General features: G+C 34.9%; 1 protein-coding gene across 1 annotated transcript in view; it reads right to left on the bottom strand.

Moving 5' to 3' along the window:
- ERBB4 (erb-b2 receptor tyrosine kinase 4) overlaps positions 1-20,632 on the bottom strand; it is a 680,938-nt gene that overhangs the window by 297,087 nt on the left and 363,219 nt on the right. The gene's annotated exons all lie outside the window — the stretch shown is intronic.

Raw genomic sequence — 20,632 nt, 5'->3', positions numbered from 1 at the left:
AACATCCTCAAAAGAAGGAAAGAAGGAAGGGAAGGAGGGAGGGAGGGAGGGATGTGGCAGAGAGAGACACATTCATAGTAGATGCAACACAAATTTCCATTGGTCTTTTCTTATAATGTCCTTTGATCCAAGCTGACAGCACTATATTAGGGTAATGCTTTAGTAAAAATCGGTGCTATAGGCTAGGCATCAAAATTACACCTTTGAGAGACACTTATTTCACTTATTCCAAAGAGATATTTTTAAAGTATTTAGAGAAATGAATCTTACAGAAGATGTATAGTACATCACATCTTGGCTTCTTTATTTCCACTTCAGTCTGATCTCTTTCCATCTCTCTGACTCGTTCTTCAAAGCTTCCTTCAACTGCTACTATAGCAGCATCTGTCCTTCAAATGACAGCATTCCCCAGAGTTGGTCTTGTCAATTTCTTTGGGTTATGGGCTCATGCCTAGATGAAATCATCCATCCCCTTTGCATACTACCTATAGGTAGATGACATCAGATCCAAATCTGAATTTTATATTGAGCAGTGGTATGTTACCAGCTGCCTGCAGAAGACCCCACTTAGATATCCCAAGATGTATAATAAGGAACGTAACTCACTTTCCCATCTCTACCAATCTGGCATATCTCTCTTTGTTCCCTTCTCTTGATTATTGGTAGCACCATCCCCTCAGTAGCTTAGCTAAAAATTGGGGATGTGTTTTCTCTTTCTCCTTTCCCCTCACCCTCGCTTCTCATACCTAACAAAATTATCAAATAAAATTGCCAAGTAATATTCCTCATTACCGTCCCACCTCTCTACTCCAACTTTGTTTGGGAAAGTAATGTCTAAATGATGACATAGGCTTCTAAAAGGTTTCTCAGATCCCAATTAATCCTCCATGCTGCTCTAAAAGCAATGGCTTGAAAATACAAGCCACTGCCTATAAATCAGTGCTGTTTTGCAAATAAAACTTGTCATCCCTGTACTAAAGGAGTAAACCCTGAGCAAGGGATAAAAGTCCTTCAACAATTAAACCATCTCTATCTTTATTAGCATTTCTCATTGTGCTTCTCATATCCAGCAACACACAATCACCACTTGTGATTCCTGATTTCTTGTATCATTCCCAATTTTGATTCTCATTGCCTTTTTATAATGCTTTCCTTCATGCTAAAAACCCTTCCTGTCTTCTCTGCCTAGCAAATACTCATCTATAACATCCAGTTCAGATGTCACTTTCTTTCTGAAAACTCCAGATATAGCTCTAGGATGAGATAGTTTATCACTGTTTCTTCTGAACAAGGGAGAAAGTTAATGCAGATTCCACGTGGTCTGACAGTCTAGGCCCAAACCCAAACTCTATTCTTGTGATATGGTCAAGTTATTGAATATCTCTGTATTTCACTTTACCTGCTTTAAGATGGATTTGGTATTTGTACCTATCTAATGGGACTGAAGGTAAACAGAGGTATAGGTGTAAAGTGCTTACCATGGCCCCTGTTAATAGTGGTCAGCAAATGTTACATATTATTATTTCACTTGTCATAATACATTGTATTTTTTTTTTATGTTTGCTTCCCCTACTAAACTATTAGAGTAGTTTTTTGAAGTCCATTGTCTTATTTATGTTTTTATCCTTGGTGACTGGTAGTGTTTGGCATTCAGTATATAAGAAAGTAAGTATCCTCTCCAACTAAATAAATCATATATTGCCAATTCAATGAAAGTTATTTGTTGACTGCCTAATGCACATATCAAAGAAAAAAAATATGCAGGGGTGCCTGAGTGGCACAGTCGGTTAAACAACCAACTCTCGGTTTCAGCTTAAGTCATGATCTCAGAGTCATGATATCTCAGTGCAGAGTCTGCTTAAGACTTTCTTTCCCTCAGCCCTTTCCCACTATGCTTGCTCTCTCTCTCTCTCTCTCTAAAGTAAATAAAAATAAATATTAAAAAAATGCAGAGAGTTAAAGACATAGGGCACTAAAAATGTAAATAGACAAATATTAAAATACCAAGAAACAGAGCATATCAAAATCCAAATAACAGAATTATTGTTAGTGTCCATTACTAGATTTAAATGCTCCTTAAATTCTGCTATTGATTGCTTCACAATTCCATATTTCCACTTGGATCCTTTTTAATTGAACATGAGTATGATATTCATAAAATAGTGCATAATGTTTAAATATGAACTATATTCTTCTATTAGACATGATTATATTCCTACCTATGTAGTGCAATCAATACAAACATCAAATAGAGTTTAAGCAAAAACAACACTTGGACTCACTCTGTCTTGTTTTTATTTTGTAAAAATAAAGTTATAAGATACTTCTTATCATCTTATAGAAGATTTTGAAAAAGACAAATTTTAAGTCTGGATTTGTGAGTGCATTTTTTTTAAGATTTTATTTATTTATTTGAGAGAGAGAGAGAGGAGGGAGAGGGAGAGAGAATCTGAAGCAGACTCTGAGCTGAGCACAGAGCCCAATCTGGGGCTTGATCCCATGATCAAGAGATAAGGACCAAGAGTCAGATGCTTAATGGACTGAGCCACCCTGGTGCCCCTGTCAGGGCATATTTTGTATTTGCAATTTGGGTAACATTAAATTTTGAAATAATTTCTTTTGTATTTTAATAGAAATTTCTACATAGCGGGCACCTGGGTGGTTCCCTTCATTAAATGTCTGACTCTTGATTTCTGCTTAAGTCATGAACTCAGGGTCGTGGGATCAAGTCCCACCTTGGGCTACCACTTATCGGGGAGTCTCCTTGAGATTCTCTCCCTCCCCTTCTGCCCCTCCCCAGGTGCATATACACTCGTACTCGCGCTCTTCCTCTCTCTCAAATAAATAAATACATCTTTTTTTTAAAGAAATTTCTACATAGTAAATCAATTTGGTCTGTCCATTTACCTTCTTTCAGTTTTTGCTCAAATCTCATTTTCCCAGTGAAGTCAACTTCTGTTTAATCCTGAATCCTTTCCAAACTACTGATTCTTGATGAACACTCCTCTTCTTTTTTTCTTTCTTTATCTTTCTCTCTCTCTCTTCCTCCCTCCCCTTCCTTCCTTCCTTTCATCTTTCCTTTCTTACTCCATCTGACATATTTTACAACTCACTTATTACACAGTGTGTTTGTTGGTGTATTCCAAAGTCTAGAACTGTACCTGTCACCATGTAATTTTAATTTATATTTTATATACATTATACATACACAGTACATATACATATACACTACATATATGAAATATACCCAAACAAATTATATCCACTTTTTAACTATTCATATTCCTACATTGGGCTTACATTGATGTTCCTATCTTTCATCCAAGTAGTATATTTATTTAGATATTCTACTTACTAATTCAAACTATAAAAAGGAAACACTTTTAATAGACACTTTTTTAAAAAAATAAAATCATATATAATTCCTCTCTTCCGGATTTAAAAAGGCTTTTTTGATGCGCCAAAGTTGCTAATTGAAATAGCAGACATATGTTAAGTAAACAAATTACTAGATTTGAAGTCAGTGTTATCATAGAACAGTCTATTTACTGGCTTTAAGTTGACAGGCTTTGGTCAGCCGGAAATAGCACAAAGTAAGCATTAATAGTTTATAAGTCACACCCTATTTTAATCTTAGACACATATGTCTAAGTGTTCATTTCTAACTCTATGGTGGTTGAGGGTACTATACAAAATGTTTCAGTTTCTCTTCATTTATATACTTTGGTCTTTCCTATCAAATTAGAAAATTAATGTAGATAATATTTATAAAGATAATTAACCATTAATTTATTTTAAAATTATTTATTAAATGTTCACATTAAGATCAATTCTCTGTGACTATACTATTTAAATATGATAATGTTTTAAAATATAATCTAACAGTATAATCTTATGTTTGATAATAATTATGCTCTGAAACTTTAAAAATATGTACATTAAATTATTCATTCATATGTGTTGAGTCAACTGTAAATTGTTCAAAATAGCAATTTTGTCTATCTAGTGATCACATATCACATATTTTTTCAGGACACTTTGATCTTAGATATGCCATTACATTTCAAGAATATGCAAAGAAACATCTCTCTAAAGTCATTACTTTTCAAAATTTTGACTTAAGATATTAATGAGAATTATGGGATTTGCTTCAAAAGCAGTCTATAATTCACTTTAAAAGTAAAAAAGTAAGATACATTCAAGACTAAAAATAGCACTTTTTGCTATCACTGTTTTCACATGCCTTAATTCCAATTGAAAGTTTAGTAAGCATGAAATACATTTAGAAGTGTCTGCTTGACAGGTAACAATATAAAGAGCTAAAAAAACAAATAAGCTTAATCTCTAAATAGTGATGTGACACAGTTAAGAAATATTTCTTCACATTGTTACGTGAGATTTATTTTTAAAAAGAAAACATTCCCTTTGTACAATCTATTTAATGACATTTATTGATTAATAGTACTACTTAATATGAATTAAATACATCAAACTATATTCATATTTTATTATGATGGAAAAACAAAACAAAACAGTTCCTGAAATCAGTGAAATAACTCACTTAGCCTCCATGGGAACATTAACTTATAATTGCTTGCTTATATTAATTTCCACTCCTGCCGGAATATTATTTCATTAGATTCCACCCCTCCCCCATACTTAGTATCCTTCCTAAATTGCTTCATTGGGTGCATTAAAATATTTGGGTCAAATTTTAACTAGCTTATTCATTGATGGTACATCACTAACTGTGATTGTCTAATATAAAAGGTAAAATCTGGGAAGTTAAGATGTTTCTTATATTAGGCTCAGTAAACATGAGATTGGGAAGGGAGGTTCATCCAAAATATGCATAGGAATCGATGGATAAAGCTTAAGGAACCACACATCCCACAGTAAGGGAATACTATTGAGAGAATATCTATCATCTCAAGAAATTAAAGTATTTGTAAGTAGCTTTATCATATCAGCACATCACCAATAAAAACAATGGCATAATTACTTCTTTAAATATAACAATACCATGTTTAAAATTACTCCCTTAGAAATTATTTTATTTAAAGAACTTTGACAATTTATTAATTAAATATTTATTATTGCTTCCTATGAGTTACAAAAAGGATAAAGAACATTCATAAATAATGCAAAACAGAGCACTGACATCACAGTGACAAAACAAAAAGATCTTTGCCCTTTAAAAAATTAAGGTTAAGTTTAAGTAAAGTCTTGATAACTGTCTTCTCCTGATTTTACACTCTGCCACTTTTCTCTTCCCTTCCTTACCTGCTGCTTCTTTCCTCATTTCCTTCATATCCTCAATCTCAGGGCCTTCTGGTTCTGTTCACTTCCTCTACCCAGTGGTTCTGAACCAAGCTGTATAATATTAGAGTATCTAACAGGGTCTTTCAAACTCTAATATGGGAATTCTTGTGTAGATGAAGATTTTGACTTGGTCATTCTCAGTGGGGCCCAAGATTGTCCATTCAAATCAGCTCCCAGGTAATGTCACTGTCTGCTGGTGCAAAGACCGCATTTTGAGTAGCAGGATACAGAATACTTAAAAAAAAAAAAGAAATCTTACCATTTGCAACAACATGGATGGAACTAGAGAGTATTATGCTAAGCAAAATAACTCAATCAGAGAAAAACAATTATCATATGATTTCACTCATTTGTGGAATTTAAGAAACAAAACAGAGGATCATAGGGGAAGGGAGGGAAAAATAAAACAAGATGAAATCAGAGAGGGAGACAAACCATAAGAGACTCTTAACTATAGGAAACAAACTGAGGGATGCTGAATGAGTAGGGGGATGGGGGGATGGGGTAACTGGGTGATGGGCATTAAGGAGGGCACGTGGTGTAATGAGCACTGGGTGTTATATAAGACTGATGAATCACTGAACTGTACCTCTGAAACTAATAATACACTATATGTTAATTAATTAAATTTAAATAAAATTTTTAAAATGCCTGGGAATCATCTAATTCCTATTAAATCAAAATTACCTGCAACATTCTAGGATTTGCCACTTTTAATAAACTCCCCAGGTGATTCCAATATGCAGTCTACAGTTGAGAATCATTACTCTAATCCAGCAAAAATGGGGAAAACTATATAGATTATTTATACCATTTGGTTGATCGACTGACTGTCGATCTTGTCTGAAATTTTACCACACTGACTGACTTCTTGCTTTAACTTCCCATTTGTGTTGTTAAGCCTTCTATCACTAACTGGAAGAGCAAACAAACAAAGCGCTGTGAATTGTACAAGACTGTTGAATCACAGATCTGTACTTCTGAAACAAATAATGCAACATATGTTAAGAAAAAAGAAAAAGAAGAAGATAGCAGGAGGGGAAGAATGAAGGGGAGTAAGTCAGAGGGGGAGACGAACCATGAGAGACGATGGACTCTGAAAAACAAACTGAGGGTTCTAGAGGGGAGGAGGGTGGGGGGATGGGTTAGCCTGGTGATGGGTATTAAAGAGGGCACATTCTGCATGGAGCACTGGGTGTTATGCACAAACAATGAATCATGGAACACTACATCAAAAACAAATGATGTAATATATGGTGATTAACATAACAATAAAAAATTTAAAAAATAAAAAAAATAAAAAATAAATAAAGAGAAAAAAATTCACATGCCAGCAGGTAGGAAGATTTGGGAGGAAGAAAACCTAAAGTGGGAACAGAAATACTGGACTGATTGTGAAGGCAAAATTTCAGAGAGCAAGTATGAGGCTGTCAGAAAACTACTCCTTTCTTTTACCTAACAGATGTCTATGTAAAGAGTATCCTGGACAGCCCCGAATTCCATTGCTAAACACATTTTAAAGCACATTTATTTTATTTTTATTTTATTCTATTTCAATTAGTATTCAGTGACCTGTACCTTTATACTGCCTATACTGTTTCTGTTTATTGACCAGATTTCGACAAACTGTGTCCATGAAACACATTGTGTCCATTAAATAGATAGTGCTTCAATGCAATGGTTTTAATGTTAGGCTGTTTTCAGCCACATACATGGAGGTTTGAACAAGAAGAAAAATGCTTGAGTTAAGGCAGAGGTGATTTGAGTTGGATGGGAAGAAGAATTTATTGACTATTAGAGTGATAAAAACACTGTAATGAGCAACTGAATGGGCTTCTTGAACCTCTATTTGTCAGTATTTAAGGGAAATCTCTTCTGGATGCTTTAGACAGCCACTTAATTAGAGACAGGGGGCTTGATGAAATGCTCTCTAGAGGTCCCCTTTAGTTCTACGATCCAATACTTATTCCCATGAATGGTGAAATTGTGACTAAAAAAATGAACACTCTCTGTTGTGCAACATGTTTGTAGAAGGCTACTGTCATCCAGCTATACTTCAAATGAAACAAATAAAGCCCATGGACCATCCAAGAATACATATTACTTCTAGAGAGTGCTGAAATGTGCAGAAAATCAAGTTTAATGAAACTAACACCAAACTATACAACACTATTCATTTTCCCAAAGGAGAACAATTGGACACGTCTGTGTGTCCAGTGTCAGGTAGACTCTAAGAATCACATAGGAAAATTTAAAATAAAAATGCCTGTTCTCCAACACTGTGATTTAGTAAGTCTGGAAAAGAGGCCAGATAATTTTTTTTTTTTTTGCTTCTTATTGGGAACCCTAAAGTTTTTACAAGCAGCCTTGAAAACCCAACAATTCAAAACCTCTGCTCTAAGACTTCTTCCCAGTGAGAGGTTACCCCAGGAAGGGTAAAGCATTATTTAGATGGGAAAGGAGAGGTGGAAATGGGTCTTAAACTGCTGCTTCCTGTCTCACACTAGCTTGATCACAGAATGATGAAACCAATAATTGTTGCCACACAGACTGAGCCCTCAAGATACACAAGGCTATATCCTGATTTGGACAGGGGAGAAATTTGTACTTTAAGGATTTATCAATTATTTTAATCAACAACATACAGCCTAAATATTGAAAAAGGCTCTTAGGGAAGGTATTTAATTATTATTATTTTTTTTTAATAATGGAACCTAGCAAAACAGAATTATATATATATATATATATAATTATAAAGTGTCTAGGCTTTCCAAACTATCACAAGCATACCCATTTTCACATCACAGAAGAAAATGTAATTGATTATCTTTTATTCCTAATTCCTAATTAGTCAGAACTAGCTAGGCCATACCATGATGTATACACTCCCTCAGGTAACATAATGGTTTAATCTTAAGTGCACTAACTGCCATAGTTCACCTGAAAAACATAGCAGATACCCACAAAGCCATTACTGAAATTGACATTCAGAGTCTGTTAATAAAGTATGCCCAGATTTTGGAAGCTACTAATCAGGTTTGACCCTTGTCTCAGATAAATCCCTGGTGGTCCATGGGCTATGACATGATAATATTGTTAGTTGTGTTAAATAGGAAAAGAATCTTGTCTAATCCATTCTTCATCACTAGCTGCTTTATTCATTTATTTAATGAAGTTTTACTCAAACTATTTTTTAAAGACATGCTCAGTGATTCATTGAGGGACCTTAAAACTAATTTTAAAATACACTCTTGGCCACCAGGGAAATTCTCCCCTCTTAATTGGTTATTAACATCACCAAAGTTTGAGTCAGAATTTGAAAAACCAATGGTACCCTATTACCTTAATTATAAAAATATTCTTGAAAACAAGCATGAGTTCTTTGCATATACCTCATAAGACTATATATATAGGTTTCAAAATAATAAAGGAAGCATATGAATCTGCATAAGAAAACCACAGTGTTCTAACAAATAATTTTTACATTAGAATTAAAGGCTACACCTTGCATCACACAAATAAATGATATGTTGTCATAATCATAATAGACCACCTGTCTCTACAGCCAGACTTAACAAAAATACAACAAAACAAATCAAAAGCTACCTTTTTTTGCTTATCTTAGTATATTAGGATAAGTATGTCCTTATCCAAAATATCAATGAATGGGAACAAAGATAACCTCTCCTACTCAATAAACACCTGGATGAGTTTCCTTCTCAAGCTGAGGTGGGGGGGATGTTGTCAATTTTGTGATGAAAATAATCACAAAATATTAAAATGGAAAAGACAGAGCCACACATCAGATAAACAATGAATAAATAGATTTGCTGATCTAATGAATGCTATCTAGTCTAAATCTCTCATTTTATTGATGAGAAAACTGAAGTTGAAATAATCAGATTTGCCAGTGGACAAATCCAAAATAATGTCCATCCATCTCTAAGAGATACGCCTTCAGAGTTTTCCAGGCAGTTTCTAGTTTGTTCACATCACAACAGAGCCCATGTTTAATAATCAATTTGGGAATTTAAATGCCAAATGATGCTGAAATGCTAGAAGAAATATTGCATTTAATAGTACTAGAAAACTCAAAGCTATCCTCAGCTAAATTAATGTGCCCCTTTCTAATGTCAATTTTTTTTTGTTTTTCATCCAAATTCACACTCATTCACTTTGTTTCTGTCTCAAATAAAGGGATGCTCTTTTTCCTGTTTTAGGTTATTCCCGAGCCCTAGGTTGCCCAGTCCCATAATGTTCAAGGCCAAATTATTGCATTGGGAATTATTTATATTCTTTTATAATTAATGCCTTTCTTTACTGGCCATTTCTTCAAGGCCAATCCTCAAGATTCTCATATTTAAAATAGGTTAAAAAAGTAATACTCCGTTTACCTCATACTCTTCATTACCCTCAGAAAGCCAAGCATTTTTCAAGAGTCATCTATAACACATATTTTTCAATACCTCTCAAATATCTATGCCCAGCCCTTCTTCACAATATCTCTAAATATCTCACCTGAGTTTCTAATTAGTAACTGATTGTTTATTGGGTAGTTCTACTTGAATGAATCAGTGATATTTAAGACTTACAAAGGGCATAGCTAGGCTCCCTTATTTTCTCTCTCAATCCAGCCACAAGACTATTCTACATAATCAGTCTCAGTGACTATTTCTGTCACTGATTCAATTGCTCCAAATCAAAACATGGAATTCATCCCAAATTTCTCCTCTCTTTTCCCTCATAGCCAAATCAGTTGGTTACCAAGCCTTATTATAAATTCTATCGTCTATCTCTTAAATTGCCTCCTTCTCATCCTTGTTCTTTGTACGGCATGTTCTAGACCCTTTTCTCTGCTCATCTGATGTCTATACATTCTTCAAGTATCATCTCAGTAAAAATCTCCTTTACTAACACTTCACCAAATCCCTTACCTCTAACCCCTTACCCTACATCTCCATTCCCCTTCCTTCTTGGTGATCTTACTTCATGTCATACAGACTTCTGTTTTAGCACTTACCCATTGTATTGTAGGTTGGCAGAACAAGTTAATTATCCCTCTGTTACAGATGAAGAAGTTAACATTTAAAAAAAATTAACTAGCCTATCTTAGGTCACAGAATAAGTTATTATTAAGTAAGGTTTTAAGTTAGTTTCCAGACTCCTATATATCTTCTTTAATATGGTTACATTAAAACCCTCAAACAATAGGTGTCTAAATTTAAAGACAAAAGGAGGTAGGGGTGGGGTGGAAGGAAAATAGTTTCAGAAACTATTTCAAATACAACACTGAATAACTAAAATGAGCTACACAAATCTGCTTTACATTCCTGAAAAATAATTTGTTTTGGAGTCATTTTAACTAACAACACAATTATGAGTGGTGAGTAACAAAAACTAAGATATTACACAAATACTCTTAAAGCTTATAGCAAAAGCCATAGACATAAGATTTTTATATTTCGCATTTTAAAATCTCTTATATGAGTTCAACCTACTGATTTTACAGAGGAACAAAATGAGGCCAGCTGGGGCCAATATTCAAGTCCATATCTCAGTAATAAAAAAAATAATTTTGGAGTGGAACTACCTAGAAGAGTTGCACCAGAAATACTTTAAGCATATAAGGAAGATTGTTTTCAAAATATTACTTTTCATCATATAGAACATATTTTTGAGATTTTGCTAAAAAGATCATGTCTACCTAAAAGTTAAATTATACTTCTTTGCAGTGTCTTTTAAAAAAATTGCTGTTGTTTTGTTTTGTTTTTAAATCACAATTTAGAGTACAAAAAGATAAAACAAAACATTTTTATTTCATGGCTCAGTACCCATATGCATGATGAAAAGTTTTAAGAAATTATATTAACTCTAATTATGTGCAAAGCATTTTGATCCTGTCTTTTTTTACTCTATTCTAATCTGGTCTATTCATTCTAATCTAACTTATTTCAATACAAATTTAATGTTGGGTAGGGACCACTGAAGGATTTTACAATCCATTAATAATGACAACCAGTAGTTTGAAAAAGCACTGCTCAACTGCATAAACAAAGGTCAAAGTAGGAAATTAGAGAAAATGGTCCTAGCATTCCTTTTACATATGTGAGGCTAACTGGCCTTCTAATGAATTGAGGAACTTAGAGCCACGGGAGATGAAATTTCCTTTTTTGAAGTTTTAGCATGCCAAAGCCCATGAGGGTTTATTTTATTTCCACCATCACAGCTGGAAATTTGGGGTAGCTAAGTCTGAATTTCTCCTATATGACACTATGTTAAACTGTGAGCCAGTATAAAACAACACCTGGGATCCTCTTTGAGCAACATATTTAGAGAAAATAATACATTATATATATTAAATAAAGCTTTTTAAAATGAAGCTTTTTATTCATTATTAATATACTATTAAAATAAATTACAATCTCTATGATGTGGGCAAAACTGGGCATTCCCCCCAATCTTTCTAAAGTTTTATAATAAAGAGGGTATAATCGTTTTATTCTATCCTTTTAAAAAATTCTGGAATTACATAAGCAATACACGTTTTTAGATAAATGTAAATACAGATTTAAGTTTTTTAGAAAATTATTTATTCTCTGAGCAATAACCAATGCTAACTTTTGGGTGTCTATATATTCTTTTTCGTAAAGATTTTATTTATTTATTTGAGAGAGAGAATGAATGAGTAGGGAGAGTGGCAGAGGGAGAGAGAGAAGCAGACTCCCCATTGATCCCAGCACATTGGGATCATGACCTGAGCCAGAGGAGACGCTTAACTGATTGAGCCACCCAGGTGCCCAGGGTGTCCATATGTTCTTGACCTCCTTGTTACAGTTTTATGGTAGTATAAATGGAGTTAAAAGAGAATAAAAGACACAGCCAAAAGTAATTTGAGACATTAATCAAGATTTTTCTGTCCCCATACTTTCATTCTCACTAGAAATTAACATTCTTTTTTAATTTCAACAATCTAAAAGTGAAAATACCTATCTTTTATATCATGGATTATAAGTGAGGTAAACCATTCTTACAAATTTCCTGTATAAATTTTTAATTCTTTTTAATTTATCAAAAATATTTTGTTTTAATAAAAAAAACTACTATTATGTAGTTAAAATGATATTTTTCTTCTTTTAAATCTGTTATGTTTAAAAAGACCTTCATCATCCCATAATTTTTTTCTAAATTTTTTTAGTACTTTCAACTATTTCTTGCTTTTTATACATTTAGTCTATAATCCATCTATAATCCTTATTCTATCTCATGCCTTTTAAACTTTTTTTTTTAAGTAGGCTCCACACCTAACATGGGGCTTGAATTCACGACCTGAGATCGAGTCACATGATTTGCCAACTGAGCCAGCCAGATGCCCCCAAACTTTTAATGTACAATTCATCGCATGTCTTTTGTTTTATGGTAGGGATCTAACTTTATTTTATTACATACTGTGAACCACTTGTTCCAACGCTACTTATCGAATAATCTATGTTTTGTCACTTTTTTCTAAAAAAAAATGCCAACTTTATAAAAACTAAATTACTATATAGATTTTAGTCTCCATTTGGACTTTCTATTAGATTCCATTGAGCCAATTCTATTTTGAAATAATACCATACTATTGATTAAAAAAGATACAGCAAGCTAAAAATGGAGCCCAGTTGCTAAGCCCCATGTCAGCAAACCAGGACTTAAAACCTAACCTAATTGCAGTTTCGATCCTCCAGGAGCATGATCTTTAACCAGTCAACATGGAATCACCTGGGACAGCATTAGTGCAATAATCTGCCTGATAGACCCCTCCATTCTCCTTAGGAAAGCATCCTTGCCTGAAACAATGCATTCTTTGCCAATAGTTTCCTTCTTTCCACCCCTTTTTTTGCCTTTAAAAACCTTTTCTACAGCTCTGCAGAGCTCCTTTCTATTGTTAGATGGGATGCTGCCAGATTCATGAATTAGGGAATAAAGCCAATTTGATCTTTAAATTTACTTTAGTTTAATTTTTGTTAACAGATTTGGTGGCAGCAGCAGGATGGAAGGAGACTGCTGACAGCTTTGGGAACAACAAGAAACACAGGGTGGTATCCCGTGAACACTCTGAATTCACTGTCTTTCTCACTGTTTCCTAAGGCCGTGGTTACGTTCCTTCTAGGTTCACAGCTCCACTGTCTTTGCAAGGAGCTTCCGATTCTAATTGGCTTTCCAATCCAGGGCAGGTCAGCTTGAACTGGAGCTAAGGCTCTAGCTTTTCAGACCAGGTTTTTTAATGGGAAACTCCCACGCCTTAATTCTGTCCCAAGATCCACAAGGGAACTGTTCGGGGCAATGCACAGTTCACATCCATGCTGAGCCCCCATTGCACAGTCTGCAATTGTTGAGGTCTGCTGATTCAATTCTTTCCCGGGTCGGAGGTTCCATAGAGGTTGTTGGTAGGGCACACAAAGCCTTCTCTTGGCCAGGACATAGTACCATCTCTTGGTTACTGCTGATATATCAAGGTATACATGTTTGTTTGCCTTGTTTTTGTGTAGGTAAAAGCTATTGCTAATAGGGATTTTGGAGACCAAAAAGCTGTGAAAATTGGTGGGCATGGGTTGAGCACTTAAGAATTGTTAGGGTGCTTGCCACCAACCCAAAGACTTCTGTGTTAGAATAAGTTGGCCACAGAACAAGTTAGATTGATGGTAGATCAATCACCAAATTCAAGACAATTTCTGTGCAGAAAGGTACACTGTAAAACACTGCACAATCCCAAATCCAATAGCTCAAGTCCTTTAGGTATTAGTTTGGCTCGGAGAAATCCAAAGACTTAGCTAATGGGATCCTTAAACTCTAAAGAGTCAAGTGCACAACCTTCAGTATACCTGCTTATTTTATATCTAAGAATTATGGTCCTGGAGGCTATAAATACAAAAACAGCAATATCTTACTAAGCTTGTTTCATGTCATGGAAATGTATCTTCTCAGTAACCCTCATATTGACAGACTCCAAAATATGACCAGACAGAAATGTGGGTTGAACTCCATCTGTGGCTAGGGTCCGACCAGACTTCTGCCATCCCTCAGGGGAATGACAATACCCATTAGAAGGGATGTTTCAATTAGACAAGATCATTCATTTAGGAAGTGTACTTAAAAGTAAGAGTTCCAAATTAAACAAACCCTTAGGAATGGAATAACTATTTTAGTTGGTATGCAGAAGCTTCCAAAAGGCTTCAAAAATTCCAAAATAGTGTCATTAAAAGTAAAACTGCAAAAAGCTAATGAAAAACTAGACACAAGAGGCATCTAAAACAAAAGATTATATGACTGTCATAACTTTTACTGCTGCCCTCTATCTTCCTTTATTCAAGTAGCCATTCTAGTAATCCTATGTCTGAACTCTATTTGCACTCTGAAGAGACTACAAGACCATAAGCAAAAGTTCACCACATTAATGGCTTTATGGGCTGCTCCCGGAGCTGATGAGACTGAGGAATTTTCTGCTAACCTGCTACACTTACTCCCTTAAACAGCCAAGGGGAAACTAAATTAAAATTAATTTTAAAAACATTGCCAAATTCTGGTAAATATCAGAATTACATGCTTCACTTTAAACTGCACTCAGAACCCACAGATGGGATCCTGGAAAAATTGGCAGAGGCCAGCTAAGGGTGAGAATTCTTACCACAGTCATCTCCCTCATATCTCTGTCTGTAGTACCCTGTAGATAGGGGAAAATAAAATATCTTTTGTATCCTCTTGGGGACACCTCTTGAGTCCAAGTGGTCATTCAATACTGCCAGATATATTTACTGTTTGTCCTGGCTGAAAACTGACAAGATATTTAAAAGAAATGTTTAAATACTTCTGTGGTCACAAGTTGGCCAAATTGGAAACTGATATTCAGAGCCCATTAAGAATTCTTTTTTCTTAGGGCTTCTTCCCTAATCAAATTGAAGGTAACATAGTTGGATGTGTAGATCAACCTATAATGTCCTTTAAGCTGCAATCCAATTCTTTTTTTAATTTTATTTTATTATGTTATGTTAATCACCATACATTACATCATTAGTTTTTTTTAAAGATTTTATTTATTTATTTGAGACAGAGAATGAGAGAGAGAGAGAGAGAGAGAGAGAGAGCACATGAGAGGGGGGAGGGTCAGAGGGAGAAGCAGACTCCCCGCCGAGCAGGGAGCCCGAAAGGGCACTCGATCCCGCGACTCCAGGATCATGACCTGAGCTGAAGGCAGTCGCTTAACCAACTGAGCCACCCAGGCGCCCACATCATTAGTTTTTGATGTAGTGTTCCATGATTCATTGTTTGCATATAACACCCAGTGCTCCATTCATTAGGTGCCCTCTTTAATACCCATCACCAGTCTAACCCATCCCCCCCACCCCCCTCCCCTCCAGAACCCTCAGCTTGTCTCTCCAATTCTTTGAAGAGTTAGAATGAACTTCCTTATCTTACAAATCTTTACAAAACTAGAAATAAAGCACTTGAAGCAATTCAAAGTTCACATATTCCTTTTTAGGAGTACCAAAACCTCCCCTATTTATCGCAAAAGGCTTGTAAATATTGGCTTTAGGAAAACCTTCTTAGAGAAACTTGAATCCCTTCCCTGTGCCTTTTAGATTTAAATGTTAACTCTTACCTAGACCATTCCCCATTCCTAAGACTAAAGAAAAAAAAAATGGAGAAAAGAGGCTCTTTAAAAATACAAACTGGGGCACCTGGGTGGCTCAGTCGTTAAGCGTCTGCCCTCGGCTCAGGTCATGATCCCAGGGTCCTGGGATCGAGCCCCACATCGGGCTCCCTGCTCAGCAGGAAGCCTGCTTCTCCCTTTCCCACTCCCCCTGCTTGTGTTCCCTCTCTTGCTTTGTCTCTCTCTGTCAAATAAATAAATAAAATCTTAAAAATATATAAATAAAAATAAAAATACAAACTGCTATACAGCTTCCACAAGATTACTTGTCTTATTCTTAGGATTAATTAAGATTCAAATCTTAAGTGACTTCTCCACAAATATTAGTAATAAAGAGCTTTAGCCATAGAAGGTATAAGATCTCTGTTTACGTCTGTCTGTGTGTTTAATGAGCCCCTATACATGTGTTATAGAAGTGTAGTATTTTTCTACCTCTAGAGTGTATTACCAAAGTTAATTTGTAAAAAAGCCTATTTAATTGGCTTAAACAAACAAGCACTTACATAAATTTAGTATTCAGAAAAATTCTCAAAAATAGAATAGAAACTTAATCCAAATGAATTTCAGATTCATGTGATCTGGGAAAATATTTGGTATTAAAGCCAGTTTGAGTTTGCTGAGTTAATTAAAACAGGCATGTCTTTGGAGTTATCAGCATTAAATATAATACCTTTATCCTATCTAGGCTTACTAAAGGTCAATTAAGTTCATGTAATCTCTTACTAAGTTTATCAGCAAGAAAAATAGCTTGAGGGACGCCTGGGCGGCTCAGTTGGTTAAGGGACTGCTTTTGGCTCAGGTCATGGTCCCAGGGTTCTGGGATCGAGCCCCGCATCGGGCTCCCTGCTCGGCTGGAAGCCTGCATCTCCCTCTCCCACTCCCCCTGCTTGTGTTCCCTCTTGCTCTCTCTCTCTCGCTCTCTCTGTCAATTAAATAAATAAACAAAATCTTAAAAAAATAGCTTGAGATGAGGGCTGACTTTGCCTACTGTATCATAAAGTTTTATGGGTAGTCTAAACATAATTGTTAAGAACAAGTAAATTAAATAGATAAAAGTAGGATAAAAAGTTTTGGGGTGAGCTTTTTAAATAGTTTCCCCAAATATTTTGGTAACCTGAAACCTTAAAGTCTGCTAGGTTATATTAAATGGTAAGTTCAATCCTCTGAATATCCAGATTATTTCCAAATAAGATAAAATTTGAACACTAATTACTGAACATAGGTTTATCCTTTTTTTTTTTTTTTTGGCTTCCTTTTACAAAGGAATTAAAACTATTTGGGTCTATTAGTGTGTTTTATGACATGCTGAGAAATTTTCAATGAGAAGGCACATTTCTAGAAATTATAAAAGTATGTCTGCCAGTCCATAGAATGTTAATGTAAAAGACCATTTATAATCTCTTATTTCTTAGTTTTCACTAGAAATTAAAGTATTCTAAGGGTTAAAATTCTAATATATATATAATGAAAACTACTAGAAATAATAAGGGAAAGGAATTTTACATGTGTCAGGACTGGCTAAAACTAAAATGAATTTAATTAAGTAAATGAGTTTTAATATCAAAAGGAAACTGGTACAAAATTATAATTCAGTTTTCTTTCTGTTAAGAGGACAAAGTTTTCTTGTACTATTGGTCTATTCTTGATAAAAGACTGTACAGGTTTTTCTTTACCTTTTATTTTTATTTTTTTTTTAAAGATTTTATTTATTTGACAGAGAGAGACACAGCGAGAGAGGGAACATAAGTTCAGAGAGGGAGAGAGGGAGAAGCAGGCCTCCTGCCGAGCAAGGAGCCCGATATGGGGCTCGAACCCAGGACCCTGGGATCATGACCTGAGCCGAAGGCAGACGCTTAACGACTGAGCAACCCAGGCGCCCCTTTTCTTTACCTTTTAAAGTAATATGTCTAGAAAACAAGGATTCTGTGTTTTGTCAAAATAATTTCCTGTGTCGTTTTTATCAGGTGTTTGATTATGTTAAGAAGAAAAAAGAATCTACCCTATTAAAAGAGCTAAAGTAGTTTTTTTTTTTTTAACCAACTATTTAACTTTTTGTATTTGCCTGCAAAGTCTTTAATTGTCACTGTGTTTAAGTGGGAAACTAAGTATTGTTTTATGGTGACCTATGTTCCTATTAGACCAACTGTTTTAAAACTTTCTGGTATTTTATAAACGACAAGTGTTAGTGAGGATGTGGAGGAAAAGGAACCCTCTTGCATTTTTGGTGGGAATGTAAACTGGTGTAGTCACTGTGACAAGTGGAGGTTCCCCAAAAAAGTTAAAAATAGAACTATCCTACAATCTAGTAATCATACTCCTGGGTATTTACCCCCAAAATACAAAAACACTAATTCAAAGAAACACATGCACCCCTATGTTTATAGCAGCATTATCAACAATAGCCAAAATTATGGAAGCAGCCTGTGTCCACTGATAGATGAATGGATAAAGAAGATGTGACATATATATTATAAAATATTATTCAGCCATAAAAAAAGAATGAAATCTTGCCATTTGCAATGACATGGATGGAACTAGAGAGTATAATGCTAAGTGAAATAAGTCAGAGAAAGACAAATGCCATGTGATTTCACTCATATGTGGAATTTAAGAAACAAATGAGCAAAGAAAATAAAACAAGGACAAACCAAGAAACAGACTCTTAACTATAGAGATCAAACTGATGGTTACCAGAGGGGAGGTGGGTGGGGGGATGGGTCAAATAGGTGCTGGGGATTAAAGAGTCCTCTTACAATGAGCAGAGGGTGATGTATAGAATTATTGAATCACTATTTTGTATACCTGAAACTAATGTAACACTGTGTGTTAGCTATACTGAAATTAAAATAAAAGCTTAAGAAATAAGAAATTAATTAAAAGATAAACTTTTTGGTATTTTTGACAAAATTCCCCAAATCAAATTCTAAATGAAGTCTTTTTGCTTTAGAACTAACTTTGGGGGGGGGGGCACCTGGGTGGCTCAGTCGTTAAGCGTCTGCCTTCGGCTAAGGTCATGATCCCAGGGTCTTGGGATCAAGGCCCGCATCGGGCTCCCTGCTCCACAGGGAGCCTGCTTCTCCCTCTCCCACTCCCCCTGCTTGTGTTCCCTCTCTTGCTGTCTCTCTCTCTGTCAAATAAATAAATAAAATCTTTAAAAAAAAAGAACTAACTTTGGGATTTTCCATAGGGTCTCTGGAACATGTCAAAAGATTTATTTTCTCTCTTTATAAAAAGGGTCATGTTAAACTAATTAGGCTTATTTGATATGCTAAATCGCATGGGAAACATCGTCAAATAAGAAGCACCACAAAGCCTTCTTTATGTTGTGTTTGTGTCGGTGTATGTTATACATGTTCCAGAAAATATGAAATTCTTGGAAATCTGATATGTCCTGGTATAATGTTATCAGTCATATTTTGTTATTATCTTAAAAGGCGTTGTGTCATAGAAATTACCAAATTTTCTTGTCAATTTCATGAAAATGAACTCTCATCAGATCTTTAATAATGGGTATTTTTAAAAGTCTTTTGTCATTTACAGACAGTTATTGTTTTACTCAAATGTTTTTGCAAAACTATTCCTGTAAAAGCACTTCATCTTCAAGGAGATTCATGGAAATGATTTTTTTTAACTAGTTCATGTTTTTGGTAACTTTAAGATCATAAAACTGAACTCAGGGTAAGAATTTCCAGAACTAATGGAAAAACTGGATTCAAGCACAACAAGCATTAACATCATGGGACTGAATGAACTGATGAGGACTTTTTATCTGAAACATTGCTGGTTCTTTAATGTTTTGTTTTTCCAGATTTTAAGAAACCTTTTTCTCTTTTCTCTTAAGCTATCAATTTGGTAAGGTATACCTTTGTGAACAAAGATGAGACATTTACTTTTCCTCCCTACCTGATCCCTCCAGAATTAGAAAACTCTTGAGCATTCTTTTCATGGCAATATTGTTAGTTATTTGCATGAGTTCAATGAGATTCTGTTCCCTTTGTAACAGGATTGATTATATCACCAAAGCTTCACTAGAATGTCATATTTGAAATAGATATGCATAGACTCAGGCTGACCAGACAGTTTTAAGGAACTGAGATTGACTTTACCGAGCCAGTAAAGCCCCTTGGAAAAATCAGTCTTGTACCTTGCTTATAAGGTTCCAGCAAAGCAATCTTAAAAAGAGCTTATATGGTCAGTCACTATCTTACATAAATACTCAGGCTAAGTCTAATGCAAACAAATCAGTTTTGCCATGATTATCCTTAGAAAACACAGAAATGGGGATACTTCTAGAGAGAAAAATTATGTGTTCACCTTTGTCTATATTAGATTCTAATCCTATTAATTGTTTTTGATTTTGTTATAGACCTGTAAACTGGACTGGTTCCTGAATTAGTCTAATTTCCTAAAAAAAAAAAAAAAAAGTCTGGCTATGAATCTCCAAACTAATGTTTCCAATTTTCTCCCATCCTCCTGAAATGGAATCACTAAGAACAAAGACTGCCCTTGAACCTCCATGGAAGGGACTATTCCAGCTCATTCTCACTACCCATATGGCAGCCATACTTCAGGGATTTGGATCCTGGATATACATCTCACGGTGGAAGAAGGCTTCACCTGATA

The sequence above is a fragment of the Eumetopias jubatus genome, unplaced genomic scaffold (genome assembly GCF_037043125.1).
Source record: "Eumetopias jubatus isolate StellerSeaLion01/CBP00866 unplaced genomic scaffold, mEumJub1_p1.0 scaffold_3, whole genome shotgun sequence".
In the NCBI taxonomy this organism is placed as follows: Eukaryota; Metazoa; Chordata; class Mammalia; order Carnivora; family Otariidae; genus Eumetopias; species Eumetopias jubatus.
The sequence above is the reverse complement of the archived record's forward strand: the minus strand, read 5'-3'. Positions and strand labels throughout refer to the sequence as shown.